This window comes from Chrysemys picta, chromosome 6 (genome assembly GCF_011386835.1).
Source record: "Chrysemys picta bellii isolate R12L10 chromosome 6, ASM1138683v2, whole genome shotgun sequence".
In the NCBI taxonomy this organism is placed as follows: Eukaryota; Metazoa; Chordata; order Testudines; family Emydidae; genus Chrysemys; species Chrysemys picta.
In genome coordinates this window covers 122345423-122372517 of record NC_088796.1, presented here as the reverse complement: position 1 = coordinate 122372517, position 27095 = coordinate 122345423, and the positions used below count along the sequence as shown (strand labels likewise).

Below are 27095 nucleotides of genomic sequence, written 5' to 3'. Positions count from 1 at the left end.
CACTAAGGAACACAAGCAACACTCTCCAGAGAAACAAGCGCTTTGTGTTTTGGAGAGGGAAATGGGGGAATCTGTCCTGCCAGCTGAGAATTTTGTTAGTTTTGTTTCTTCATACTCCAGAATTGTTTGAAGTTTCTGCAGCCCAGCCATTGGGAGCTAAAAGGGGCTGTCCTCTTAAGTAAAGTTACATTATGTTAATTATTAAATGGAGCTGTCTCCAGCCAGGGTGAAAAACATGCCAACTCCCTTGCTGTTAAATAATTGTTCCAAATGAGAATGAAGACCTGCTACATGGTACGAAACCAAATTGAATTGGTTTAGGGTCAGTGAAAGCAGAGAGTTCCTGAGGATAGAGCGTCAAAGGACGTCATTTGGCAAAGTAAGTGGGGACAACTAGGGAGCTAAGAGAAATGCACTGAATCATAGTTGCAGAGTAGCTGAGATCAATAGTTAATTGATGTAGTGAAAAGCCTTCAGTCAGGTTAACCCGGGCCCGTTCTTAGGAACAACGGCAATGATATATAGGCCCCAGTCCTGCAATCAGATCCATGCAGACAGCACCTCCTACCTGTGCAGAATCACACTGACTTCAATGGGTGTAGGGTTTAGCCGGCTGGGATCTGAGTGCGGATCAGGGTCTAAGTCCCTGTGAGCTGCCTGCTGACTCTTTGGAAGTGGGGTTGGTGGGAGGCAACTTCTAACAAGGCCCTCCCTGCGTTTGTAGGCAAGTGATGGGTGGCTAGTTCTCTGGCTATCAATCAGTTCTGAATACACTCTCTATCCCATCCCAGAGTACTGTCTGTCTGGATGGGATTAAGAGTGAAGCCCAAATATACATGGCTGACAGGTCCGCCCCTCGCTTCGCTTGTTACTGCTCGTGGGCTAGGAGAGGAGACATGTAGTTTAACTTAACAAAAGAGAGTAAAAATATCAGTTTGCCTTCTGGTAGAAAACGGTTATTTTTGTTCTAATTACAAGCCATTTATAAATGGTGAATTTGCATAGGGCTTTGCAAACGTAGATAAAAACCCAACGGTTGCAGGTATATTTTTATGCAGCTTGTCTAAGAGGAGGTTGTGCTGGGAAATGGTTTCACGGCTAAAAGTGACACACATTGTCCAGTCGTTATGGGACCTGTATATTCTGCTGCAAGGCCCAGCAGCAGCAGGTGAGCTGAACATCTCACTCAGGGGCCATTCTGAAGGTGAATTCTGGGCTCAGATCATCGTCCGCTCTCATTTTTCTTCATCTGAAGCATGGCCTGTCCTACGGTGGCTGGCCCCAGTAAGGCCAGCTCCCCTCACATTTGGCCAGGTAAGTGTGTGGGATGGGCAGCGCCTGGGGCTATAAAGAACCAGGGAGAATCAGAGCGGAGGGAGGGAGACCAGGGGAGTGAGGCCTGCCAGAGTCCATCCGAAAATGCTGCCTAGTCAGTTAGGAAGGACAGGGTGGAGCTGCCAGAGCCAGAAGGTGTTTGCTTGAAGGTAAGGCAGCAGCAAGAGGAGTTTGCTGGCTGGCCTCCCCCCTCCAGAAAGCCAGGGCTGGGGGGGGGGGGGCTGACTGGAGGAGGAGCAGCAGAGGGATGTGCCTGCGGGAGTCTAAGCCAAGTTGACATGTAGGCAGGGGAGCAGCGCTACAGAGGGGCTCACGCACTGACATCTCCACACTGGAGAGCTGGACCCAGGGGTGCAGAGAGAGGGCCGGGGGGTGAGCGATGGTCCTCTGGTGAGGATGACCTCCCAGCGGGGAGGCTGTGGGGGCTCCTGCTGGGAAGACTGGGATTGCACTTCAGCTGGAAGGGCTGGGGGGCTGTCTGGGCAGAGGGACAGCAGAGGAGTGATGAACACCAAGGTGTGGGGGAAGATACCAGAGCCTGATAAAACCATACTGTGGTGTGTACGACCTGACTCCTTTGGGTGAAATGTTCACATCAAGGGAGTTGGTGTCCTGGGAGGACTACCTGCACAGGGGGTGTTAAGTGGACTATGTTTAGAGGCTTTTGTTAGGGACCATGTGCACCATGGTTTTGGTAATAAACCAGTCCCAAGGAGGGGTATTGTTGAGGTGAGAGAGCATGGGGCAGAGTTACTGTGGAATCAGAAGGAGGGAAACTGAGGCAGACACGCCTGGCGTGCCGCAAACTGCCACAGGAAGGTGCTCTGGGCAGGTCACCCTATGACATCTATATGGCTTTAAGGATATCAGATTGCCTTACTGTGCACATGCCTTGCCATCTGTCTATCCAGAGTCTTGGATGGCCCCATCACCAAATCCCTGAGCAGCCCTCAGACGTACAAATGACGACAATGCTACTCTCTGCTAGCAGGAGGCAGCCTTAGGGCTTGCGGTGTTTGGATGCGCACAGCAATATGCACAGATAAAGTGTGTGCAATGTATTTGGCCTCGTGGTAGTTGGACGTAGATCTGTCACATGAGCTCATGAAGTTCTTAATCGAGGCTCCTCCCATGTCAAACACAAAAGAAACTGGTGATCGGCCCCTCGTGGTTTTTCCCGAAGCATTTTTAATCTTGTTCTGTTGTATTCTGTGTGGGTGGGTTCTACCACCAGACTTTTCACCCTGTCTGTCATGTGTGGTTCATTCTCTCTCTCTCTGCCCTGGCTGACGTCTCCTACGGGCGGATGGCTTTACATCCAGGTACGTCGCTGTGCTGTAGTCCAGACAAGAGGTGACCGGGGTGTGCATAACTGAGTCCAGGTCATCATCCCCAGGACGGGATGGAGTCTCCTAGCCAAGTGGGGAGATAGGAGAGCATTACTCACGGGTGCTTTAATGGGAACACCCAGCTTCTGCGGGGAATCCAAGAGCTCTCCTAAACTATGGGCCGGATTGGCCAATTGTGGTGTGAACCTTCAGCCAAAGGAGACGGCACCATGGCTGCGAACACTTCCGAGTGCTTCCCTCTGCTGTCAGCATCACCTCAACTAGCTGTCTGTGCGTGAGCTGATCTCGTCCCAGCACAGCACTCTCTTGTACTAGTGGCATTGCTCAGCCAAGTGGCCCGCTGAGATTTCCATTCTCCTGCTAAACTCTGCTCCTGTCCCCCCCCCTCCCAGCTTGTCCATTTCCTCCACCTGCTGTGTCCTGTCTGAGTGCGAGTTCTCTGGAGCAGGGCTGCCCTTGTTGTCTGTCTGTCCTGAACCTTGACTGGAGTTCCTAGGTGCTACCATGATTTAGGAGACACGTACTTTGAAAAACCTTGCAGTAGCAGAGAGTCTAATGTTTATGATGTTTGCCCATAAACTGCCCACTCAGCACTGGTTATAATGGCATGCAGTTAACGTCTTTTATGCCAGCAGCGAGCCACTAGAATAGTGAATCCAGCCATCTGTGCAAATTCTGGCCAAGTGCTCTCCAGAGACCAAGATCTGGGGGAACTTTCCAAGTGGAGAGAGCCAGCCGAGACCCAGCCATTTAATTAATTAGGTTTGTATGGGTTTGCGGGACAGGAGATGGGATAGAAAAAGTTGAGGTGTGTTGCTGTAATGTGACACCTAATACAATGGCTTTTCTCCGCAATTATAAGGGCTAGAAACTCACTTTTTGTTTCTAAATGAATTAAGCTCAGCTGTGGGAAAGAAAAACAGAGGTGCTCACATACTCTAGCATTGGGGCTATAAGTCGCTAAGACAGATGGTAACTGAAATCTGCTGTTGGATGTCTCAGGTTTCCACCTGTTGATTTTCCATTCTGGGTTAGTGCCATTCATTGTTCTAGACCTGGACCTGCATGCTCCTTGGCCATTTTCTTTCTCCCCGGGCTCAGATAATGCTTTTGGTGTATCCTGTTCTCATGGTTTCACACCACACGGGAATTTCACTATGTTTGGTCTTTGAACTCCCTCAAGATTTGAAAGCAAAACTAAGCTAAAGCCATTGGGTCAGTACATAGATAAACAGGAGACAGGCCTGGGGACACGCCTTTGTGCTTCTGGAGGGGTGTGGAACAATAGCTCCTCCTCCTGATGTCTTTGGGCTGCTGTGTTCTTGGGTTTTTTTGGGAATTCAGCAAGGTCAGTCTGCTATAGGGTGACCAGATAGCAAGTGTGAAAAATTGGGACGGGGGTGGGGGGGTAATAGGAACCCATATTAAAAAAAAAGCCCCAAATATTGGGTCTGTTCCTATAAAATCGGGACATCTGGTCACTCTAGTCTGCTCCAGCTGCTCCTTCAATGCACAGAAGTCCTCCTCAGGGGAGCAACTCCAGACCCCCTCCCCTTGAATCCAGCTCCAGGCCCCGGAAAGTGGGTGTTTTATTTGAGGCATGCACTCCGGACGTTGTGTCTCTGCTGTTGCTCCAGTGCTCTCCATTTCTGATACGTTATTGATGTGCTGGTTTAACAGCAGGCGGGGAGCTCTGGCCTCCAACATAAAATTATCATATTTTCCATTTAGAGATGAAATTACGAGCTAGGCAACCACATGCGATGTCACTGAAGGATGACCTCTGCAGCTGCTGGATTTATGGGATGCTTAGCAAGCCTGGCCCGTAAAACAAAATTATTACCGGCCCCACTTAGAGCTGGGATTAGTATCTGCCAGACGCATGGAGGGACCGGAATCTCTGCACTGGTAGCCCTTGCTTTGTTCCTGGGAGCAGGAGCCGGAGCTGACCTGCAGGGGAATCCGGCTCGCACAATCAGATCACAGAACACCACGCTTGGCACTTAGATTTCTCCAGAGCTCTGCTTAGCTGTCAGGGAGGGAAGAGGCTCCCTCTGTCCCTCTCCTCCGCTGAGGCTGGCAGGCTGCTCTAGGACGCTGAGTCCGAGTGCCTGTCACCTTCTATGTGTGTTGGGTCCTGTTTCTGGACAACTGGTGAGTGCCTGTGGAGAGGCAGGGCAAGGGGGTGGCCGGGTACAGGGGGGGAGGACGCAGTACCAGAGCAGTAGGGTGGGACGCTTGCACAGAACCTGCACACACCCTATTCAGCCCCAGCTAGAACTACTGCCCCCCCTCCCATGTATAAGGAACAAATTCCCACACATTTGTAGGCAAAACAAAACCTCCCATTCTGGATACCTGTCCTTTAACTTTTACAGAACCTTCCACCAAGGGGCTTCAGCTGTATGATGCACTGTATTCAATACTGTATTGAACGGTACTAAAAATCAAAGCCATCCAATTTTTTCTTTGATGTATTTTTCTGTCCTGGGATGCACAGGCCACCAAGTTCTTTCCTTATGCTCAGCCTAGTTCCACAGGCCAACGCATCTTTGTACTTTCAAGGGGTTGCACAAGCACTGGAGGAAACTCAGCCTACAATGTTGTAGGTTTTTCCCTCCCCTCTCCCTCAAGGATTTTAAATCCTCTTCTTAGCAGGCTATGATAGAAAGACTGGCTGAATAAGCTAAAGGCAGGTTCTGTCCATATGCTGGTTCTCCAGCAGTTTAATCCATCATAAAAGTACCTCACATTTGATTTCTTTTGAGTTTCATTCCAAAAACTTAAAGCTAAATAAACCTGAAGTTAGTCCTCATTTTTCTGCCCCAACTCTAACTTCTTTCCCAAGTAGAAAATGTTGGGTGAGCCTGGGGTGTGATTCGAGATGGGAATGAGAACACAGGCCAATTCCTGCTGACAATTACACCGGGGTAGCCTTATTGACTTCAGGGAGAACAGATTTTTGCACAAGACTAGATTTGGGTCCCTTTTGCTCTTTCACACCTGGTATGAGCAGAATCTCATTCACGTTCCTCCTCCTTAAACTCTGAGCACTTTAAGGGGGGGAAAATAAGCAAGGTCTGCTTGATTTACACATGCAAATGAAACAGGAACATCAGCCTTAAACAAACACCAGACCTGATGTAACAAGGGTGTCACTACAGCAGCCACGGTTGGACTGTTCTTTTGAAAGAGCCTTCATGGTTCTTTAAAGATGCTGATTTTCAGGGAAGTCTTTTTGTTCAGGGGGGCAGAGAACACAACAGGGAATCGCTCTGTTTGTCAACTCCTAGTCATTCAAAAGCTGAAAGGCTTTAGATTAAGTTTGTTTAATGTTTGCACAGTGATTTTGAAGAGCTAACATAGTACAGAAGTGCTAAATATTATGACTGGGCAACCATCTAAAGATTTGCGTCCCTTCTAGCTGTTACCTTTTTCTTACAGAAAGCTTAAAACAAACAAATGCAAACCACAGGGGATGGTGCACACAGAACTCATGCTTAAAAAACTTCATGTCAGACTGCTGATTGCACATTCTAGAATAGATAATATTTAGTCCTGCCATGAGTGCAGGGTACCAAGGGTGACCAGACGTCCCGATTTTATCGGGACTGTCCCGATATTTTTGTCCCACATCCCGACCGATGTGCGGTCGGGACACTGGACAAACAAGGAAATGCTCCGCAGCCCGGAAGTGCTTGCACGCATCGGCAGCCCAGCCCCGTTCGTTCCCCTGCGGGACCCGAGCGGGACGGGGGGGGGGGGCTGGGGCCTGCTGCCCCCGCTCCGGGGCCACCACGGGATAGCACCAGCTGGGCAGCAGCCCAGACGCGACTGGCCAGGGGCTGGGCGCAGCGTGCGCGCTGCTGGGTCCCCGCAGCAGGCCCGGGTTTGGGCCCGGGCGCCAGAGCCGCAGCCGCCAGGCTTGGCCATCGGCCGCTTCCTCCCCCTGCGGCAGTGGGAGCTGCAGCAGCGGCTGCTCCCGAGTCCCGCTGCCCGGGGGGGGGAGAACAGCCGCCGCCTGGCCCCGCGGGCTGCCCCCCTCCTCTCCCTACTGCCCAACTGAGTCCTGCCTGCTCGGGGCCAGGCCGGACTCTCACTCACCCTAGCCCCGCGCTCCCGCTGCGTCTCCCAGGCCTCCCTCCAGTGCTTGTGGAGGAAGGGTGGTTTTTTGTTTTTGCCCCGCCCCCTCCCCCCCCCCCACGTCCCGGTATTTGACTTGGGTGATCTGGTCACCCTAAGGCAGGGATAGGCAACCTGTGGCACACAAGCTGATTTTCAGTGGCACTCACACTGCTTGGGTCCTGGCCACCGGTCCGGGGGGCTCTGCATTTTAATTTAATTTTAAATAAAGCTTCTTAAACATTTTAAAAACCTTATTTACTTTACATACAACCATAGTTTAGTTATATATTATAGACTTATAGAAAGAGACCTAAAAACGTCAAAATGTATTACTGGCACGTGAAACCTTAAATTAGAGTGAATAAGTGAAGACTCGGCACACCACTTCTGAAAGGTTGCCAACCCCTGCCCTAAGGGGACCGGACTAGATGACCTCTCGAATTCCCTTCCAGTCCTATGATTCTATTCTCTGATTCTAATTGTGGAAGAGCTTGGTGACAAAGTGGCTTGATGTGGTCAATCACTGGAGATTAACTACACAAACTGGTTATCATCCCACAAATAATATTTGGGTTCAATGTGAAAACAGTAATTCATTGTCCTTAGCTAGTGCAACTTTTCAGAGCAAGACAGCCTAAAATACAATGCCACCCAATGTAATTTCCCCACTCCTACTTCCTCTATGTCAGTGGATTTTACACCTGAGTGGTTTTCTTTTACATAATAAAAGCTGGCTGCCTCCCAGACTGCAGTCAGAGTGAGATAGGGTGTGTCATGGAGAGGCCATAGCTTGGGGGAAACACCTGCAGGGCTTGGCTTTGCACTGTGCCATGTGGAGAGCTGAGGTTAGACGCACCAGATGGAAAGAGGCGAGCAGGATGGGGAATGTTGCAGTGTTCATCTTCATACAGAGAAGCACTCCACTACCTCGGAGGAAGGAGGCCTAAGAGAAGGACCGCGTAGCATCCCTCTTGCTATCTCTTACTCAGACGTATCTGTTTGGAGAATTGAGTGTCGTGAGAGTAGGATAAACCGTGTTCATTTTACATAAATAAATAATATGGAAATATGTATGTAGAGAAATGTTTGATGACTTCATAATTTGTTTTGCAATATGTCGTTGATACTTAGGCCTTTCCCTCCCATTAGCCTTAGGCCCCTCAGAACCCTAATCCGGCCCTGCTGACACCTCCCAGCTGCTGTAACGGAGGAGTAGGCTCCAGGGGAAGCCAGCGGTGAAAGTAAGGCAGTACGGGCTGGGCCGGCATACTGGTAAAAAGTGGCCACCAGTACTGGCCCCTACCGCCTTACTTTAAAACGCTGCCACTTTAATGTCGTTGCCGCTTTTGTGCTCCCCGTCAGTGGCCCTGCTGGGTCCCTAGCGGCAGGGCTGCCCACGGGGGAGTGCAAAAGGGGCAGCGATGTTATCAGTGCTGCCCCTTTTGCCTGCCCTGGCTGCCAATGGGGCGGGGGGGGGGGAAGGAGCAGCTACCCCGGGGCTGGCGATTTAAAAGGGCCCGGGGCTCCTAGCACTGCTGCGGTAGTGGCAGCAGCGGCAGAGCCCTGGGCCCTTTAAATCGCTGCTGGGGCCCTGGGCGGCGCAGGCCAGGCAGCCTGGAAGGGCTGGCTGGGGGGACGCTGACCCCCAGCCCCCCCCTTCCACCCGAGGCCCAGTCCTTTCCGGGGGTGGGGGGGGGAGGGAGCCAGCCCACGTACCGGTAAGTTTTCAATTTTATTTTCACCCTTGGGGGAAGCCATCCCGAGAGGGATCCGAGCACACTGTCTACCCCTTGGGCTAGTAAGTTTAGGTTAAAGTTTCAAGCCGTCTATGTCATAACTAATTCCTGGGCCAGCGTTCATTCCCACAGCCTCTGTCCTACTCAGCAGGACAAGGGACTCAGTGAGATCTTCCATCCTTTATTTCCCATGGTGCACCTGAGTAGAGTTGGCATCTAATTCCCAATCAAATGACTGCATTACTTGCTATAATTGGGATGCACTGTTGATACGAAATCCTGTCTCTTTGGTTTGTTTCTAGTAAACTAGTCTAACCCCAGTTAACTTTCTACCCAGTACCTGAACTCTGCTATAGGTGGCACTGATTAGGTGCTGTGGTCACAAGAAAAACATTGCCTGGTATATGTTTATTTAGACCTGGTATTCCTGTTGCTCCTGCCTTCAGTCTGTGATTGTGGGCCTTTGAATGTTATTGCTTTCTAATTTTAACATGATATGACTTGATCCCAGTGGACAATGGTGAAAACACAAAGCAAAGGTACTTGTTGGCGGTCACTACATTTTTATTTCCTGTTTTATCCTATTTGAAAATAAATTAATATGACTAATTAGAGCTGGTTCCATATCCTTGTGGCTTGAGGCCTGAGCTGAAGAGCCCTGAATACTCTCCAGTCATTGTATTGGAAAGGTTTTTGGCCAGAAATCCATCCAGCCTTAGTAATTTGTTTGGGGATGGTTCTCCTCTGGTGCACATTTGCATCTAGCTCTATATTTTGCTCAGATGATGAGTGGTTTTAAAGTTCCATTACCCATGTAGTGATCAAAGCCTTCCTCAGTAAATATCTCTTCAGCTACGGAGGGTATTTCTAAAATAGCGAATTAGATCAACTACCATTCCATCCTCTCTCAGTGAAAAGGTAATGTGATTAGCTGCTTGTTCTGTTCATAATCTATATGCCCATAATCTACCGCCCTTATCTCTCCATCTATGCAATTGCCTCAGTGAAGGGAATACATTTTCTCCTTGTCCAGATCGAAGGGCTGTGTTGGTATTTTAGTATTTATCAGAGATGGGGCCAATTTCATATCTGATACTTGCTTTTTCTATTTTAATGGTATTGAAAAGTGGCTTTAGGGGTGGTGGTGTTCAGTGACGGTGACCTCTAGGCAGCAATTGTGACAAGAGTGGTCACTGTCGTGGGGAGGAGCATTGTGGGACTGTTTCTGGAGGACTGGTTTCACCGGGACAGGTAAAGCAGCGTCCACATTGGCAGTACCGGTAAAATAGTGCCTTTAGGCTGCAAATGTTGTTCATGGAGCCACCGACGGAAAGTCAGGATTTTACCAACATGGCTCAAAATTATGCTAGTCAAACTTTCTAGTGCAGGTCAGTCTCAGACTGCTAGCCCGCCTCTCTTTAAGCATTGATTCCACGTTTTTCCCTAGTTTGGTTACCACTGCCTGAAACTGAGCCCACGGTGGTCCCCAGAAGCCCTTGGGGGGCAGTTTGGAGAGGAAGGTGGCTGCCTTTATGTGTCCCTGACCTTGGGTCTCGGTTGTGACCTGCTCCCTTCTCAGAACCCCCGCAGCGAGGGCAGGGAGCTTGGGTTAGTTTGCGCCATTCCGCATTGGGAATTCTACAAAAACAGTAAGAAAATCATAAAGTCGGAGGTACACATGGACACCCCCTCGTGGACACGGTGATAACCAGCTCTAGACTGGCACCAAGAAGGCCAAATATTGAAAGCCCCTGGAGTGGCAGCACGGGTGGCTGTTGGCTCTGTGGCTAGGGTGAAAGACATGCCAGCGTGACAGCCATTGAAAGGAAAATGATGCATGCAAGTGTAGCCCCCAGAATCCAGTTCCAGGGCTCCTCCTTTTAACGTGAGGATTTTCGGCATTTGCAGAAGTCTTTCCTTGCTGCGATGTCCAACAATAAGATCGTATCATATCATGTCACCTGTAGCTAGTGGTTAATACCCCTCGCATACAGAGATACTACTCTATACTGTCTGGAAGTATCCATTTCCCACAGGTAACTGTATATATTTTACCTACCCAAGGCTTGACTGCAGGTTCATTAGACAGCCTCATGTATGGAGAGTGATTCTCCACCAGCATCTGGTTCACCTGACCCTGAGCAGCCTGTCCCGGCTCACTGTCCATCCCCCAGAGCAAAAGGATTGTTCTTTATACTACTCATGCTTGGAAACCCCAAATAAGATCCAGGCCCCATTGTGCTAGGCACTGAACATGCACACTGTGGGGGGGGGCTCCCGCCCCATAGTGCTCACCGCACTTTTTGTGTATTGGAAATGAAGGATTTTAGGATGAGTTTTTTAAAGCTACCTAAAGGATTCCCAGTTCCCATTAAAATGAATGGAAGTGGGTGTTTGGACCTCCAAAGCAGCTTTGAAGATCTTAGGGCTTGTCCACACAGGGACATCCAGGAAAATTAATCTGAATTAACTAAGGGTGTGAATTTGAAGTGGATTAGTTAAACCACATTAAAACCCTGTGTGAACACCCTTATTCAGAACTGAAGTGGCCTTAATTCAGTTTATTTTAATTCACTTCCAAAGTGAATTAAGCTAAATCAAATTAAGGCCACTTTAATTCTGAATAACAGCACCCACAGAGCGATTTAATGTGGTTTAACTAGTCCGCTTCAAATACACACCTTTAGTTAATTCAGATCAACTTTCCTGGATGTCCCTGTGTAGACAAGCCTCAAGCCTTAAAGTATAGCCATTGATGGTGGATGTGCCTCTGCTGCCAACGTGGATGCAAAAGTAGTAGCCCCCTCCCAGTTTGGTTCTTTCACAGTTAGCTGCTCTTTCCTTCTGCACACGGAGATTCTTGCACCAATGTGGTCTGGCATTTTGGGGAGTTGAGGAATATAAGTGCAGTGCTCTTGTTCTTTCAGAAGGCGAATTCAGCTCTTAGATACTGGGATTAAAGTACGATACCATCTGTGGTCATCTGTTAGAGTGCTCTGTGTCTCGGTTCTCATCTATTTTGTAACCGTGACAGTCGATCAAGACCACTGGCTTTGGTTTCCAGGTTTAAGATGTGCCATGGCTGAGAGTCAGGTATACCAGATTTTGAGATGAGGAAAGAGATCTACATCATCCCTCCTGGGTACGATAGTTCTGTATTTGTCCTCTCTTGTTTATTCCAAGCAATCGGGCGTCTGCCACTTCCTAAATTATTGGCCTGGATGCAGGAATTACTGGGTGAGGTGCTCTGCCCTGTGTCAGTCAGGACAGGCTAGATGTTCGCAATGGACCCTTCTGGCCTTAGAACTGGTGATTCCATGTTCTAACAGATCTCACAGGCAATTTTTTCTTATCATTAAACTTTAATGTTTGTTATCTTACTTATATCCCACAGCTCCCAGGCATGCCCCTAGCTGATTGCTCGACAGTCATTAGAACAGAAGCCAAAGCTCTCTGCAGACGTACACGCAGCATCCATCTGTATTCATACCGTAACCTTCTTCCGAGGGATAGGATCTAACATTTAAAACACCCAGTTCCCCTGTAGCCAGATGCATTGATGCGCCTTTATCTCCTCCTTTTCCCCACCCATGTTTTTATAAAGCATTTTTAAAAGCCCGTTTTACGCTGCTCAGTATCCCCAGTGCGATTAGGGCATGTGGAGATGAAAAGGAAGCAAAGGGGAGGGGAGAAGAGGAGTGTGCATCTTATGCCTCCCAGGGCAGGCAGCTTCACACGGTGTAGGCGTCCCAGACTCTCACCACTGCTCCAGGAAGGCGGCGTACAGTATCCATTTATGTCCGCTCGGCAGGGATAATCCTCCCAAGCTGTCTCGCTCTCTGAGCGAGGGCTTGATGTGCAATCAGCTCGGTTGCTCTCAGTTCTCTGAAATGTCGGAGTTCAAAGAGAACACCAGGCACCCAGGAGAGACCGAGCCCAGGGGATGAGTGCCAGAGCTAACAGAAATGAAGTGTGGCAGAAGACATCTTTTTGCAGATGAATAATTTGCCTAAAGACTCTTCCAGTTTTCCTCCCTCCCCCCTTTCTTTGGGTGTCCACTTGAACATCTGTCACTCACGTTGATTAGCTAAACCTAAACCAACCAGCCCTCCCTTCCCAGTTTGTCGGTGTGGAGCTTCCCTCTCGAGATGGGGATTTCCTAGGCTGAGGCCGCAGCGAGCGAACGGAGGCTAGAAGTTCTATACTGGAATACGCTGGCCAGTCACTAGATGAGACTGTCATAAACATACAGTTAAGGGTTAATTCCTCTTTTACCTGTAAAGAGTTAAGAAGCTCACATAACCTAGCTGACACCTGACCAGAAGGACCAATAAAGGGACAAGATACTTTAAAGATCTGGTAGGGGGAAAAAGTCTTTTGTCTGTGCTGTGTGGGGGCTTTTGCAGAGACAGAGAAAGAAGGAACCATCCAACGCCTATAGGGTAGTGAGTATTTAGAGAAGGAATTAGATTACTTTTATTTTCTTGTTTGTGAGTTCTTTTGCAAATAAGAGGGAGGATAAATTTGGGTTCTTTGTGTAACTTTAAAGTTTTGTCCAGAGGGAAACCCTCTGTGTTTTGAATTTGATTGTCTGTGAGATTATCTTCCATTCTAATCTTACAGAGGTACCTTTTACCTTTTACTTTTTTTTCTGTAATTAAAATTCTTCTTTTAAGAACCTGATTGATTTTTCATTGTTTGAAGATCCAAGGGTTTGGATCTGTGTTCACCAGGACTAATTGGTGAGGGGGATTCTCAAGCCTACCCAGGAAAAGGGGTGTAGGGACTTGAGGGAGGAATTATTCTCAAATCTGCCCAGGAAAGGGGGGGGTAGGGACTTGGGAGATATTTGGGGAAAGGCAGAGTTCCAAGTGGCTCTCTCTAAATATTTGGAACATACTTGGTGGTGGCAGCATAAATTTAACCTAAGCTGGTAGAAATAAGCTTAGGGGGTCTTTCATGCGGGTCCCCACATCTGTACCCTAAAGTTCAGAGTGGGGAGGGAACCTTGACAGAAACGAAGCCAACGAGCAGAGAGGCAGCTGGGTTATGTGTGCGTGCTCCTGGGAGCCACACCAGGGGAGGGCTGGGCTGGGCCAGCCGAGGCACCGTGCAATCTTGACAGTTTCTGCTCTCACCAGCTGCAGGAAGGGCGTCTCCACAGGGAGACTGCCTTTGTTTTGTACCAGCTCCCAGTTGCAGCTCCACTGTGGATCACGCCAGCCTGCAGCGCCTGCCTCATTTGCACGTAGCAGCACGGCGTTGCCAAAACCCCAGGAGTGGGGGTGGGGGGCTGGGAAGATGCATTGGGAAGGGGCCTTGGGGATGTAATTGGAGTTCTTGGTGCCTAAGCATAAGGCTGAGTCCTAGGGTCCTTGGCCCAATGGACCTGCCTCACCTGACTTTCCTCACTGATGTCCCAGACTAGGGTTGGGTGGCTGGTGCTGCTAGCGCCAGGCAGCTGTTGTGACAGGAACGGACCCTCTGCCTCTCAGGAGCTTCCATCTTCCCACTTGCTGGGTGCCAATCAGCTGTTGTATAGAAAGCAGGAGTGATCTCCAGTTCCTGCTGAAAGGCACAGGGGCAGCCAGTCCAAACATCTGCAGATCCTTCTCCTCCACCCTATGTCCAATGGGCCATGAGACAGGGAGGGGGGTAAGAGAGCATATGCCCTGTCTCCTCCCCTCCAGATGCAGCTGGGGGCGTGTATTGATATTGATCTCAAAGGCCTAAAGACTTAAAGATGTTTATAAACTCTCTGACTGTCCAGCATTAAACAATGATAGATACATTTAGGGCTGGTTTTTCACAGACATAGGATTTACTTGGTGAGTTGGCAAACACCCAAAAGCATTCATTCAAGTTGAACGTTTATTGATTTAAACGCAAAGAAAGAACAAGGAATTAAAAGAAGAATTTAGATTGAAACTGCGGTTGAGTGGCTGCAAAACAAACGTAACCAGAGCTATCAGAGTCTCTTCTTTTCATTAATAACCTTTCTTTGATGAAAAGGAAAGGGTTGATTTTACTCTCTGTCCCGATGTGAAGGGCATTTGCCTATCCTGTTTTTAACAAACAGACACACAGTGGAGGAGAGACAGGGTAGAGAAGATAGATGAAATCCAGAGTTGGCTGAGGTTTTTGGAGCACAGGACCGCCGGGTAATTACGAGTGAACGCTTTGGCTGGTTGGTCGACCACAATGCCTGCTGCTTGCATACTGGTTCACGTTCTGAACCGGGACATCATATGGCTGGATCCTCTCTCCTTAGAGAAGGCAGACTTAGCTGGCTGCAGTATAGGTGATCTGAGTATTCAGTGAAAAGCCCAGAGAATGAGCGAGAGGATAGGATGAAAGGGGTGTGTGGGAGCAGAAAGCAACATAACAAGGGAAGGGAAAACAATATGGAACTTACGTCCCTGTACAGGCAGGTAGTTAGCTATCCCCACTGGTGGGTTGAGGACTGGATTTCATGATGATGTGATTCCTTGAATAAGAGTGAGGCCAGCTGGCCTTCCTCTCGGGAAGAAAGTCTGTTCCTCCTGGCCTGAGCTGAGTTGCAGTCCTGGCAGGTCAGGGGATAGCCGGGGAACGACGATTCTTCCTTTTTGTCAAAGTCTCTTTTTAAGAACCTCACACAGGAGTAAATGTGGGTGACATATTTTATCCTCATTATTTTGTCAATCAATTAAATCCATTTCCATAAGGCCAAACTCAGCATAGGTAGCTTCATTCCCACATTTTCTTGTTGACCAGGTCTGATCTCACTAGAGTTCTTTACTTATATCAAAAGGCCATTTTTGTCTGGACTAATTTAGTTTTTCTGTCTGGTTTTTTTGCACCTATTCATAACATTTATTTATTGAAAATAACTTGACCTATTTTCTACGGTTAATTCTCCGGCAGGCAAAAAGTCCTCGGTGTTTGTGACATCTTACAAACTTTCACATACTTTTTACCAGCTGCTTAGGGTAAATGTTTCGGTCCAATAATCACCACAGTGGGGACAGGGACCCCCTGGGAAAGGTGGGGAGAAGACTGTCCTTCCCCAAGGAGAAGACAGGTGCTTCTTGGCCTTAGTCCCCGTGGAGTTTGGGCAGAGAATGAGCAGCTCAGGATTGGAGGCGCTCAGATTTTGCAGTGAGACACAGGCGCCAAGCAAGAGGAGTGTGACAGAAGCTTTTTGCTCCTCCGAGGGGGATTATGGAGTAGTACATGGGGAGTCCTGAAGACCTGCTGGAGCCAGGCCCTCTACAGTAGATTGGTCTGAGCTGAGTAAGGGCATAAATGAAAGCCACTGCACCGGTGCCTGGTAGCCCTCAGGAACCCACATTTCCACCTCTTCATTCCTGTCCCTTCTCTCTGGTCATTAGAAAGCAGAGGTTGTAAGGAACAGAGGCATATTGCGCGATGGGACGGGTGAAGCTGCTGGGGAACATGACTCCGCAAGGCAGGACATCACTGCCTCCTCGTTGGCCTGTGTTGGCAGTAGCTGGCAAGACTGGCCCTCTCGGTGGAGAGGCTGGAGACTCAGTGGGCATGGAGACGGAGCTGCTGCTAGCCTCCTGGCAGACGGCAGAGCTGGGCTGGGATGCCACCTGTCACACACACAGTTCTTCCCCGTGCTCGCAGCTCTGTGTGCCATGGAAAGCTGAAGTTGATACTTGGTCCTGTGTCCCTTCACTCGCCCTCCTGCCTGCTCAAAGGTTCATGCTGGTTTTTCGGCATCTTCTCCTTTCTGCTCCTTTCCTCATTTGGTCCGAAGGAGACCACAACCTCCATGATATTTGAGTTCAAGTCAAACTACGGAACCCATGATTTTTGAGTGGGTTCAGAATTATGCAGAACAACCCCCCACACCACCTTCCATGGTGCCTTTTGCTGAGGTGGACGTTGGCTTTCTGACATCATTTTAAAAGCAGGATGAGTACAGTGTTTCGGAAAGTCAAGAAGAGCTGCAACTATTCCTCTATTTCCCGTTTGACTGCCCGATGGCTGAAATGGGTGAGGGGAGCTTTGAGGACTCTGGTACTCCTCTGAATGTATTTATGTCTCTTGATCAAGCATAACAGGAATTCACACAAGATACACACAACTGGTTGAACTTTTGATTCTTTTCTTTCCAGTCCCTAGCTGATGTAGGGGGGGAGGGATAGCTCAGTGGTTTGAGCATTGGCCTGCTAAACCCAGGGTTGTGAGTTCAATCCTTGAGGGGGCCATTTAGGGAACTGGGGTAAAAATCTGTCTGGGGATTGGTCCTGCTTTGAGCAGGGGGATGGACTAGATGACCTTCTGAGGTCCCTTCCAACCCTGATATTCTATGATTCTATGTACTGGGCCTTGTAAGTAAGTAAAAAAGAAAGAAAAAGAAAGACAACTCTACCAATGTTTGCCCTGCCAGCAATCATGGGGTGATGTCCCCACCGATCTACCTGATTAATGTCGATGCTCAGTGCTCTAGAAGAAAACTACAAACAAACCCAGCTGCCCCCCCAAAACACAAGATCTTTGCTAATACACCCAAGGACAAGTTCCTTCCTTTATTGTGGTAAGGGTCAGAGTAACATCATCTACCAGCAAAAAACCCCCTCACATCCTTCCTTTTTTTCTTACTCCAAAAGGCAACAGCCTAGTGCTTAGTGACAGCTGGGCTTTGGTAACCAAAACAAAACTCTCTCCACCTTTGCCATCCTTGTCTTCCTCATCCTCCCTGGGATTAATTTACACAAGCCAACTTCCTTTTGCTACACAAGCGCCCTTATTGCAGAGTATTGCTTGTTCTCTTCTCTGCCACTCCAGCCCCAGGGAGGGCGTTTCTGAAAAGAAGCCTAAAGCTTTGTTAGCCTTAGATGTGTCTCTGTCTCTTAACTTCATCTAGCTTTTTGTCTGGCGTAGAGCTTTATCACCCTGGGGTCTGGGCGCCTTCCATGTAAAACCAGGAGCAATAGCAAAGTCCCGGGTGGACTTCGCGGCGCCTCTGGCACGTCTCCCTTTTCCCTCTGCTTGGGTTTTGGGGTTTGATTTCTCATTTCAAAATCATGTCTAGCCTTGGTTCTCCAGCCCCTGCCCCAGTGCTGTGCTGCGGTCTGATTGCCCGAGAGCTAGGCTCCGGCTGAGGCAGCTGTTTGGAGCATATGTTGAGGCCCGGTCCCTTCGCAACACAAAGCAAGTGAAAGCTGTCAGGCCGGCTCTCCGTGGAGGGCCAAGTGGGTTCCTTGGGGCCGTTAGCTGAAATGTGGCGGAGTGAATGTGCAGGGACCTTTTACCCATGGCTATTATAGCTGCCTCTCGCTGCGCAGGGCTGGGACTCGAATGTCAAGCCGATGTCTGCTTGATACACTAAAGCACTGTGACTGCTACAGTGCTCCTCTCCTTGCCAAAGCAAGGAGTAGCTCACGTGTGCAGCCAGATCAGACCTTTGTTCCACCTTCCTCCCGACAAGCATCCCTAAGCAAGGGGCAGCATTTTGGTCTCTTGTTGCTACTGTTCACTCAGCGGCCTTCGGAGGGACGCCGAGCAACGCGGAAACCCTTCATGCCGGGTAATTATCACCTCTCTGAAAAGTGCTAGTGCCCCGCAATTGCTAGGCTGAGGCACACCTGCTCCGTGAAAAGCCACCCAATTACCAGGAATAATGTGTGAAAACGTGATTGAGAGCAGGAGGGAGGTGAGGCCGGAGGAGGTGTGCCATTATTCCAGCCCCCTGCCGCGCTGTCCAGCCATGCAGAAAGACGGAGGGCAGGAAGGTGGTCAGTCCAGGGGCTAGCTGAGGGTTAAAGGCAAGGAGGCGGGGTTAGGCAGGAGAGAGGAGTTTGGGGGAGGGGAGGACTTCAGTGGCAGCCTATATGTGTTCTAGGGGTAACCTGAGATGAGTCAGTATCCTTTTTGCACCAGAGCCCTCACAAACATTCATGTATTTTGCATGTGTTCGGTGTGCCGGGTCCTAGCGACGAGGATCAGCCACTGACATGCTCATTGGCATATTCCATGTGGATACCGCGCCTGTCTTCTTCTTCCAAGCCATTTCAAAACCTCCAGCCCAGTTCAGCTCTCAGGCCCTCCGGCAGAAACCAGGAGGAACTCCACTGATGTGAGTGGGGTGACTGGATTTACACCAGTGGGACTGAGAGGAGGATCTGCCCCATAAATCGTTCCATGGGACTCTCCAGGCAGGTTTCCTACGAGCTCTGCAGGAACACGCAGAGCCTTCAGAAACCAAAAGCAGTTATGTATGTAAGTGTTGCTTAGAAGGACAGCCTCATCATTATACATCTCACTTTGGGGGGGTGGGGACATGTTCCCACGGGAGGGCAGACGGCAGGAGAAGGTTACAGATGCACATGTAAATCCGGTTCATTAGCACGCAGGATGCTCCATCTACAGCAGCAGAGAGCAGTGCTGAGCTGGAATTCCCTCAGATCTTCATACACTCAGAGGCTTTCATAGACAAGGGATCAGGAGTCTAGGTAGGTGTCTGATTGAATGGAGCCAGAGCTTGGTCCCGCTGCCTGGAGTCACAATCCCAGAGCCTGACTCACACTCGCTGCCAGCCCTGGGGATGAGTGTGTAAGTTCTGCCCCTCATCTGCCAGTCCAGTTCCAGGATTCCCAGGCCCACTCTCTTCTCCTTCCCAGTTGTTCCCTGACCTCTTGCTGAGGCTCCATCTTTCCTTCAGGCCTCGGTGGAGCCTCCCTGGGTCCCAGACAAGAAACAAGGATATCTGCTCCCTGGAGAATAAGGGGAGGAAGGGCAGGGAGTAACTAGTTGGTGCCTTCCCCTGCTTGGATCTGCACCAGTCAACAGCCCCTACCTCTCCTACTCCTCCAAGAGCTCCAGCCAGGCCTCTTCTGGGCCAGAGCCTGAAGGCCCTACTGTAGCGTCACCTCTTTCCCTTGGGACCCTCATAAAAGGGACAATATTCTGTGAGCTCATCATCATAGCTACATGCTAGGGGCCATTTATTCTGCTGATCCAGCCCAGGCAGGCAAAGGGGTTTTACTCCTGACACTGCAGGGTCATAGAACCACAGGGTTAGAAGGGATCACCACGGTCATCTAGTCTAACCCCCGGGAAAGGTGCAGGATTTGTTGGGTCTAAACCATCCAGGACAGATGCTATCCAGCCTCCTTTTGAAACCCTGCCATGAAGGCGTCTGTTCCATTGTCCTACTGAAATTACAGTTCGGAAGTTTTTCCTGAGATTTAATCTAAATCTGCTATGCTGTAGTTTGAACCCATTGTCTCTTGTCCTGCCCTCTGCGGCAACAGAGAACAACTTTTCTCCATCTTTCGTATGGCAGCCTTTCAAGTATCTGAAGACTGCTCTCATGTCCCCCCTTAATCTCCTCTTTTCCAAACTAAACATACCCAGTTCCTTCAGCCGTTGCTCTATGGCTGCATTCCATCCCTCTGATCACCTTTGTCACTCACCTCTGGATCCTTTCCAGTTTCGCTACATCAGTGACCAAAATTGGACACAGTACTTCAGCCTACCCAGCGCAAAGGCACTATCACCTCCCGTGACTTGCATGCTATGCCTCTGTTAATGCGACCTAACGTTACATTTGCTTTGTTTGCACCAGCATCCCATTGCTGACTCATGTTGAGGCTGTGATCCACCACAACTCCCAGATCCTTCTCAGCGGTGCTGCTGTCAGGCCAGTTATCCCCCATTCTGTATTTGTGCATTTGGGTTTTCTTCCCTAAGAGTAGCACCTTACATTTGTCTTTGCTCAATTTCATTTTGTTGCCTATAGCCCAGATCTCCAATTTATCAAGACCCCTCTGAATTTTAGCTCTAGCCTCCAAAGTGTTGCCAACCTCCCCTAGCTTTGTGTCATCTGCAAACGTGACCCATAGGGCCCACAAGGGATAAGGAGGACGGAGACCGACCCTGGATCTGAAATGGCTGAATCAATCTGCAAACTACCTGAAATTCCAGATGGAGTCTCCCCAGGCCAGCCTGGCAGCCACAGACCCAAGGGATGACATGCATTGATGAGGCGGACGCCTATCTTCACATCAACACTCAAGTTCTCCCCTTCCCTCTTGGCACCCTGCCCTTCGTCCAGGCCTCCAGCTCCCTGGCCTTTGTCAAAGCATGGGAGTCGCTGGGGCAGGAAGGAAGGGGGTCTGTGTAATTCTCTGTGTGAATGAGTGGCTGGTCTGAGCTCCTGCCAGCACATGCATCAGCGTTGGTTCTCTGGATGGTGACTCAGGGAGAACTCCTGGACTCCCTTCCAAACATGATGCGTCTCAGAACAATCATAAAAATAGCAGCCAACACGGTCATGCCCAGTGTCCTTGCAGGGCCTAGTTCTCATGTGGCCCTTGCTGTCCTCTCCCCACTCAGCAGGAGATGACTAGCCCCCCCACTCAGAGCCAACATCAGCAAGGGGGATGATGAAGATGCCTTTTCAGGATCTCCAGTGAGGGAATTAAAGCTTCACATCGATGCCCATCAGGCTGCTCCTTCAATCCTGAAGCTCCCTCCCCAGTTACCCACGTCCTCAGCTCGGCTTAGTGCTAAGGTGCCTTCACTCCAAACCCTTTGAGCCCATCCTCTCCTTGCTGCACTCCTGTCTGTCATTGAGCCTGGCCCTCCGGGGGGGCTGTCACTGGAGCTCAGAAAGCTGGCCAACCCTCAATCCTGGCCTGTGACCCTTTAAACTCACAGGATGCACGGAGAGGGTGGCTCTTTGCACAATACCCTTAAAGTGGGTTGGACATTCCCCATCAGCCACGAGCAACCTCCCCTGAACCAGGCTGGAAATTCAGTGCATTCCTTGCACATGTGGATAGCTCCCAAGGTCTGCCTCCTGGCCCATGCCCTGTTGAATGTTCAGAGCCCTCTTTGCCCTTCTCAAGGGGTCTGGCTAAGGGGGGAAATACCTCCAGATATGTCCTTCCCTGCTGGATCAGAGCTTGTACCCACCCTCCTTACTCCTTGGTAGACCGGCTATGCTCAGAGAAATGTAGGACCCTGCACTTCCTGAGGGCTGGCTGAGATTAGGTAGGTAGAGCAGAGCAGGCTACCTATAATTTCCCTCCAACTCCGGGTCTTGTCCGGGGAGAACCTTGCATGTTCTCCTGCGGCGGGATGAGTGTGAAAACCCTGGATCTGGGTAGGCTGCCAACTGAGTGCCCGACAACAGAACACTCACTAGTGCTGCCATATCCCAGAGAAGAATTAGCCAGAAACACTGGTTGTTCATGTGTGAAGAACGCTCTGCTGCTTCCTAGTGCATTAACCCGTCCCTAGTGCCACAAGTGAGAGAGAAAAACATCCCCCCTGGTGAAGAGTTGTCTGTTTTAAGAGTACCGTGTCTCTGACCAAATGTATCTGCTTTTGCAATTCCCTGGGTCCTCGAAATCATGCAGTCCCACTGACACGTGGAAATTAGCGTAGACTCTGGTCCTTTGGGCCTGTGGAATTTTTAATACAAATTGTGCGGGAAATGGTTCATCTTCAAGCCTTGGAAACCTGCCCAGGAAAAAAATAACTCAAGTGAGGGGGATGGCGTCTGGGAGGAGAATCAGACCGTTCAGTACGTACTGCCCTTGACTGTGAGTGTGTGTATATGTATATTAATACACACGCCCATATGTGTGTGTGTTTGAAAGGGAGAGATGGATATTGATAGGGTCTTGTTTCTGCTCAGAGTACGGCCAGTTTCATTGAGTGCTGTGAGCTTGAAGAGCTCATCTTTGTTACACCTTGCGATTTGTCTGCATTTTCCTCCTCCTGGATTTTTTAGGCTGCCCCTGGCTGGAGGCACAGCCCAGCTTCAGACTTCCCTGAGCTAGAAGTAGCTGAAAGGGCAATTGTCTCTAAGACTAGCACACACAGAGAGGACCCAGACCAGCTTTTCCCTAGTCGGTTTGCCCAGAGCTCTACGCCATAGGCTTTCTGGCTGTTTCTGAGACGACAGGGAGCACATTCACTCAGTCTGTCCTCACAGAGATGTTACCAGTATCTCAAACACTCCAGCGGTGGTTTTGCCTGCTGCTCCCATCCCATCCACGCAAATGTGTACTTTGCTCTTTGCCACTAAGCCAGGCATGCCGCAGATGCGTTCTTGTGCAGCTTGGGGTTGCATCCATTGTTCAGTTCTATTAGATGAAATCTAAATTCATTAGCAAGGCACAATTAAGTCCATGTCTCTATGAGGCCCAATCACAGCTTGCTTTGTGCTGCTGTTGCCTGAATGAAGCTGGCAAACTGCATCCTATAGAAATGCATTCATTACGGTTCTTCAGCTTTGGGTAACAGATGGGATAAACTTGTCTTTCCAGACTCTGAATAGCAGATTTTTGGCTCATGATAACACCCCATTTTCAACAGACAGAGCGTATTCTTTATTACTTTTAGTAATTAGCTGTGAAATACTCTTTATTATTAACGAAGCCGGGTCCCATTATCTACCCATCTGTCCTCTCTCTTTTTCCATTTCCCCGTGTTGCTTGGATAATTTTTCTCAGTGCCAATTCGCTGACACTTTGCAGGGACCACGGCTGGCCATCGGGACGTTTTGCTAATCTTTGTAGGCCTGTCTGCCTAGCAATGAAACCTCGCCAAAGCTAGGCAGCCTTCTTTCAAAACAGCTAGACCCGCCCTTTGCTGCAAATTGTAACTGTGCTAACTGGGGGAAGAGCCGCCCAACGGTTATCTGTGGAGAGCAGGTGGGGTCTTTGAGCAGGGCCGGCTCCAGGCACCAGCCCAGCAAGCAGGTGCTTGGGGTGGCAAAGGGGCAGGGCTGTTCGGCGGCACGTCGGGCTGTTCGGCAGCAATTCAGAGGCGGGTCCCTCTCAGAGGGAAGTACCTGCCACCGAATTACCGCCAAAGAAGAAAGCGGCACGGTGGAGCTGCCGCCGGAGTGCCGCCGATCACAATTGCAATTGGGGCCTTTTTTTCCCCCCCCTCCGCTTGGGGCGGCAAAATCCCTGGAGCCAGTCCTGTCTTTGAGGCACAGATTTCAGGAAAGCTGGGAGCCTGGGAGCGGGGCCTTCGGACGCACAAGGCTGTTCTGTTTGCTTGCGCACTAGGGCCATGAAGAGCAAAGGTGAACAGACTGCTGTGTCTTCATGACGCACCGAGAGAGGTGCCCGTAGGGTGCTCAGTGACAGCAGCCAATGGCAGAGGTTGAAGTCAAGCAATTTGTCTGCTCAAACCTGCAGCATGCTTGGGGGCATCTTGGGTGGAAGAGCTTGAGAGAGAGGGCATCTGGTAGTGGGAGAAGCGGAGAGGGAAGGTCGGAGTTTCTGTACTCGCTGCTTTAAGAGCCACGTGCCATACGACAGATTAGACAGCTGCCGTGACAGACAGATTTTGTTGCTAATGGGGGCTGTGTCTGAAAGGGAGACAAGGTGGGGAGAAGACAAGAGAGGACGGCGGCCGGCTGTGTCTGCCTTCCTTCCCGCTGGGCCACGGGCAGCCCCACTCTCTGGGAGCAACGTTACCAGCACCAGCCTGCACAAAACGCTCTTGTCTGGCAGCTGGCTATGCTGTGTGTCTCTCTCCCCTTTGTGCCACGCTCTTGCGCTGGGGAGAGTGGAGGCCGGCCAGCCTGACACACACAAAAGACACAAAGGCGACTGTTGTGTGAGTACGGCTGCCAGATTCCTTGTTTTCTGTGCATGGTCTCTGAAAGGGCAAGTACCCGCGCTGTGCCCGGCGCTCCGCACCTGGAGCCCTGGCCCCACTGCAGAGCAGCCGTCAGGAAGAGAATGTTGTTCGGTTCCCTGTTTAAAACCAAGCTGGTAGGGATGAGTCGCTCACCAAGCAGCAGCTTTGCAGCCCCGCGGCGTTGCCATCTTGGGCAGCACAAATGGAGACGTGTATAGGGCATAGTAACGCATGCCAGGCGCTGTACAGACATCCCAGATCACACAAGGTGGGACGGCTACAGGAGTCTAGGGAGTTAAGCACCCAAGTCCAACTGATTGACTTTCAGTGGGATTTGGGAATCTCATTCCCTTTAGGCGCCTTTGGAAATCCCGGCGTATCTGAGGAAGGCTCCCCAGCCTCGGGTGCTTAGCCAGCTAAAAGAAGCCAGAGCTCTGTTATGACACTGCCCAGGTTCTCCTGAAGCCCTCAGTCTGTGCAGCACCCACGCCTCACAGCAGAGTCTCCTAGCATGCCCGGGGAATCGGGGTCTCTGCAAGATTCTGCTGAGGTTGCTAATTGGTCCTGCTTTGAGCAGGGGTTGGACTAGATGACCTCCTGAGGTCCCTTCCAACCCTGAGGTTCTATGATTCTGTGTTTCTACACACGGGAAGGGTGGAGTGCGCAGGTTCCAGGCATATTTTCCTGGCTTCACACTGCAGTGGAGAAAAGCTTCGTCATAAAACCTGACCACAGGCCATGTCTATTTCCCGATGGAAGTGTAGCACTGCTCTAGTCCCACCTGCGAGGAGCTAAGAAGATGGACCTGGGTTACGGGTTTTTTATGGTACAAAGCCATCAGGCTGGCTGAAAAGCTCGCTGGTGCTCACTGTTTGACACATGGGGCTGCTGTGAGGTTTGTTCCGATCCGGTCTGACAGTGAAAATCAAGGGTGTGAATTAAAAACATTTCACACGACCCCTATACACCAAGGCCTATTCATTCTCCCACTTCAGGCAATGAGAGTTTAAATGAGCGCAGGATCTGGCCCCAAGACAACCATTTTCCCATGGTCACAGGTGCTGGCAGAAAGCAACATGCACACTGTCATATTTTCATCCTGCTGCTTCCTCCTGCCTCAAGCAGGACCTGTTCACCTGAAGAATCGAGGTGTGACAGGTCCTAGGGAAAGGCACGAAGAGTCATTTAAAAGTTAGCGACCAGCATAAGAGGGAGAAGGAAAGAAGGGGCGGGCGGGCGGCTTGAAAGGATGAAACACGAGAGAATGACAGAAAGTTTGCTTCCAACATGCGATGCAATGAAGCAGACGCGGTGAGCACATGGCTGCCTGCTCATCTAGCAAGGGCCCTCACAGACAAAGAGCATATGGCTGTGCTGTGCATGGGATCTGCGGTGGCTTTTGCGTCATTGCTGGGAGCAGTTCAAGGTGCATTCAGCCCTACACGATTTACATCCTATCTAGAAACCACTTCTCACTGCCTGCTCCGTCCTGGCAGCTGAGCTCATCCGAGGCACCCGGGCTAACAGCGTCCCTGTCCGTTCATTTATCAGTGAATGGCTCACGCTTGGGGAACACACTCCTTTGTTGACCAGAGCCAGAGTCTCTTTACCCTCAGGGCAAAGTGTCAACCCTCCCCACCCCCCCCACCACTTACACAGGCCTTCCTTCTTTTTTTCTGTTTCCGAGGGAGACTCTTGGAGCTGTTTAACTGATGTGGAGTTGTGCTTTTAACTTAGGTGGTAGGTGGTGCATCCCCAATTCTTAACTTCCTCCCCCAGCTTTTTGGCTGCTGTGGGAATGGGGTTTCTGCTATGCCATCCCCTGAGCCAACGTCCTCTTTGTGTCCTCGTTGGACCAGCTCCAGCTGCTTCTGTTGCTGTTCCTCTCAGCTTTGCCAAGCAGCAGAGGAGTGAAATTGATGTGATTCTGGTTGGTTTCATTGCTTCCCTCAGGGTTCTGAATAGTGAAAAATGTTAAAAGTTCTGAATTCCATGTGTTCCCCACGGATATTTTATGCTTTCCACAGCAAACAACCAATTTCACATTTACCATGAAATCCGTTCTGAGGAAGAGAATAAACCAACTTTCTTTGTGCTATATAAACCCTGTGTGAGACAGTTTCATTATATTGTATCAATAGTGGGTAACATCAAAATTAGAGTCAATGTCATTGGATTGCATCTTCTTACGTTATAACCAATGAGAGAGAGAGAGACAGCAAGTGTTGTTGACAATCAGTGAAGCCCGAGAGGGGATCTAATGGCTCTCTATAAGTACATTAGTGGCAGGGGGTAAACACCAGGGAGTGATGAAGAGCTCTTGAAGCTAACTGAGGATGTTGATACAAGATCAAATGGACATAAACTGTCCCTGAGTAAATCCAGGCTGGAAATGAGAAGACGGTTTCTAACCACCAGAGGGGTGAGGTTCTGGACCAGCCTTCCCATGGGACCAGTGGGGGCAGACTAAATAGCTTTAACAGGGAACCTGCTACGTTTCTGAATGGAATGATAGGACAGCTTTTCCTGCAATAGCAGGGACTGACTTGAAGACCCTGGAAGTCACTTCCAGCCCTCTGCCCTATGAGGAGGTTTGATTTGCTCTTCATGCATGCGCAAGACCTTACAAATTCCTGCCGGTGTCATTGTTAGATTTGTCAGAAATAATTTTTTCAGCCTGTTGTAGTCTCTTGACTAGAGGAATCCTTGTTGTGTTACGTGGCCTGTGATCTAGCAGTGAGTTGTAAGGGAGCCCTTTAAGTAATAGGTACCATCTCTGCAGCTTTGCCTAGCTTTCTAGACCTCATCCGCACCCCTGGAGATTTTCACTTGTGATGTCTAGATACCCACAAGTCCTCAGTACTTGTGAAAGGGTTATGATAAAAAATCTTTAAAATCAGAGGGGGGACATGTGGGGTCATGTCGT

General features: G+C 49.9%; 1 long non-coding RNA gene across 2 annotated transcripts in view; it reads left to right on the top strand.

The window, feature by feature from the left end:
• Positions 1 to 240: 240 nt before the first annotated feature.
• Positions 241 to 27095, top strand: part of LOC135972295 (uncharacterized) — a 134809-nt gene continuing 107954 nt past the window's right edge. For both annotated transcript variants that reach the window (XR_010588719.1, XR_010588718.1), the window contains exon 1: positions 241 to 379. This is a non-coding gene — a long non-coding RNA (uncharacterized LOC135972295). The remainder of the gene's footprint in view (positions 380 to 27095) is intronic.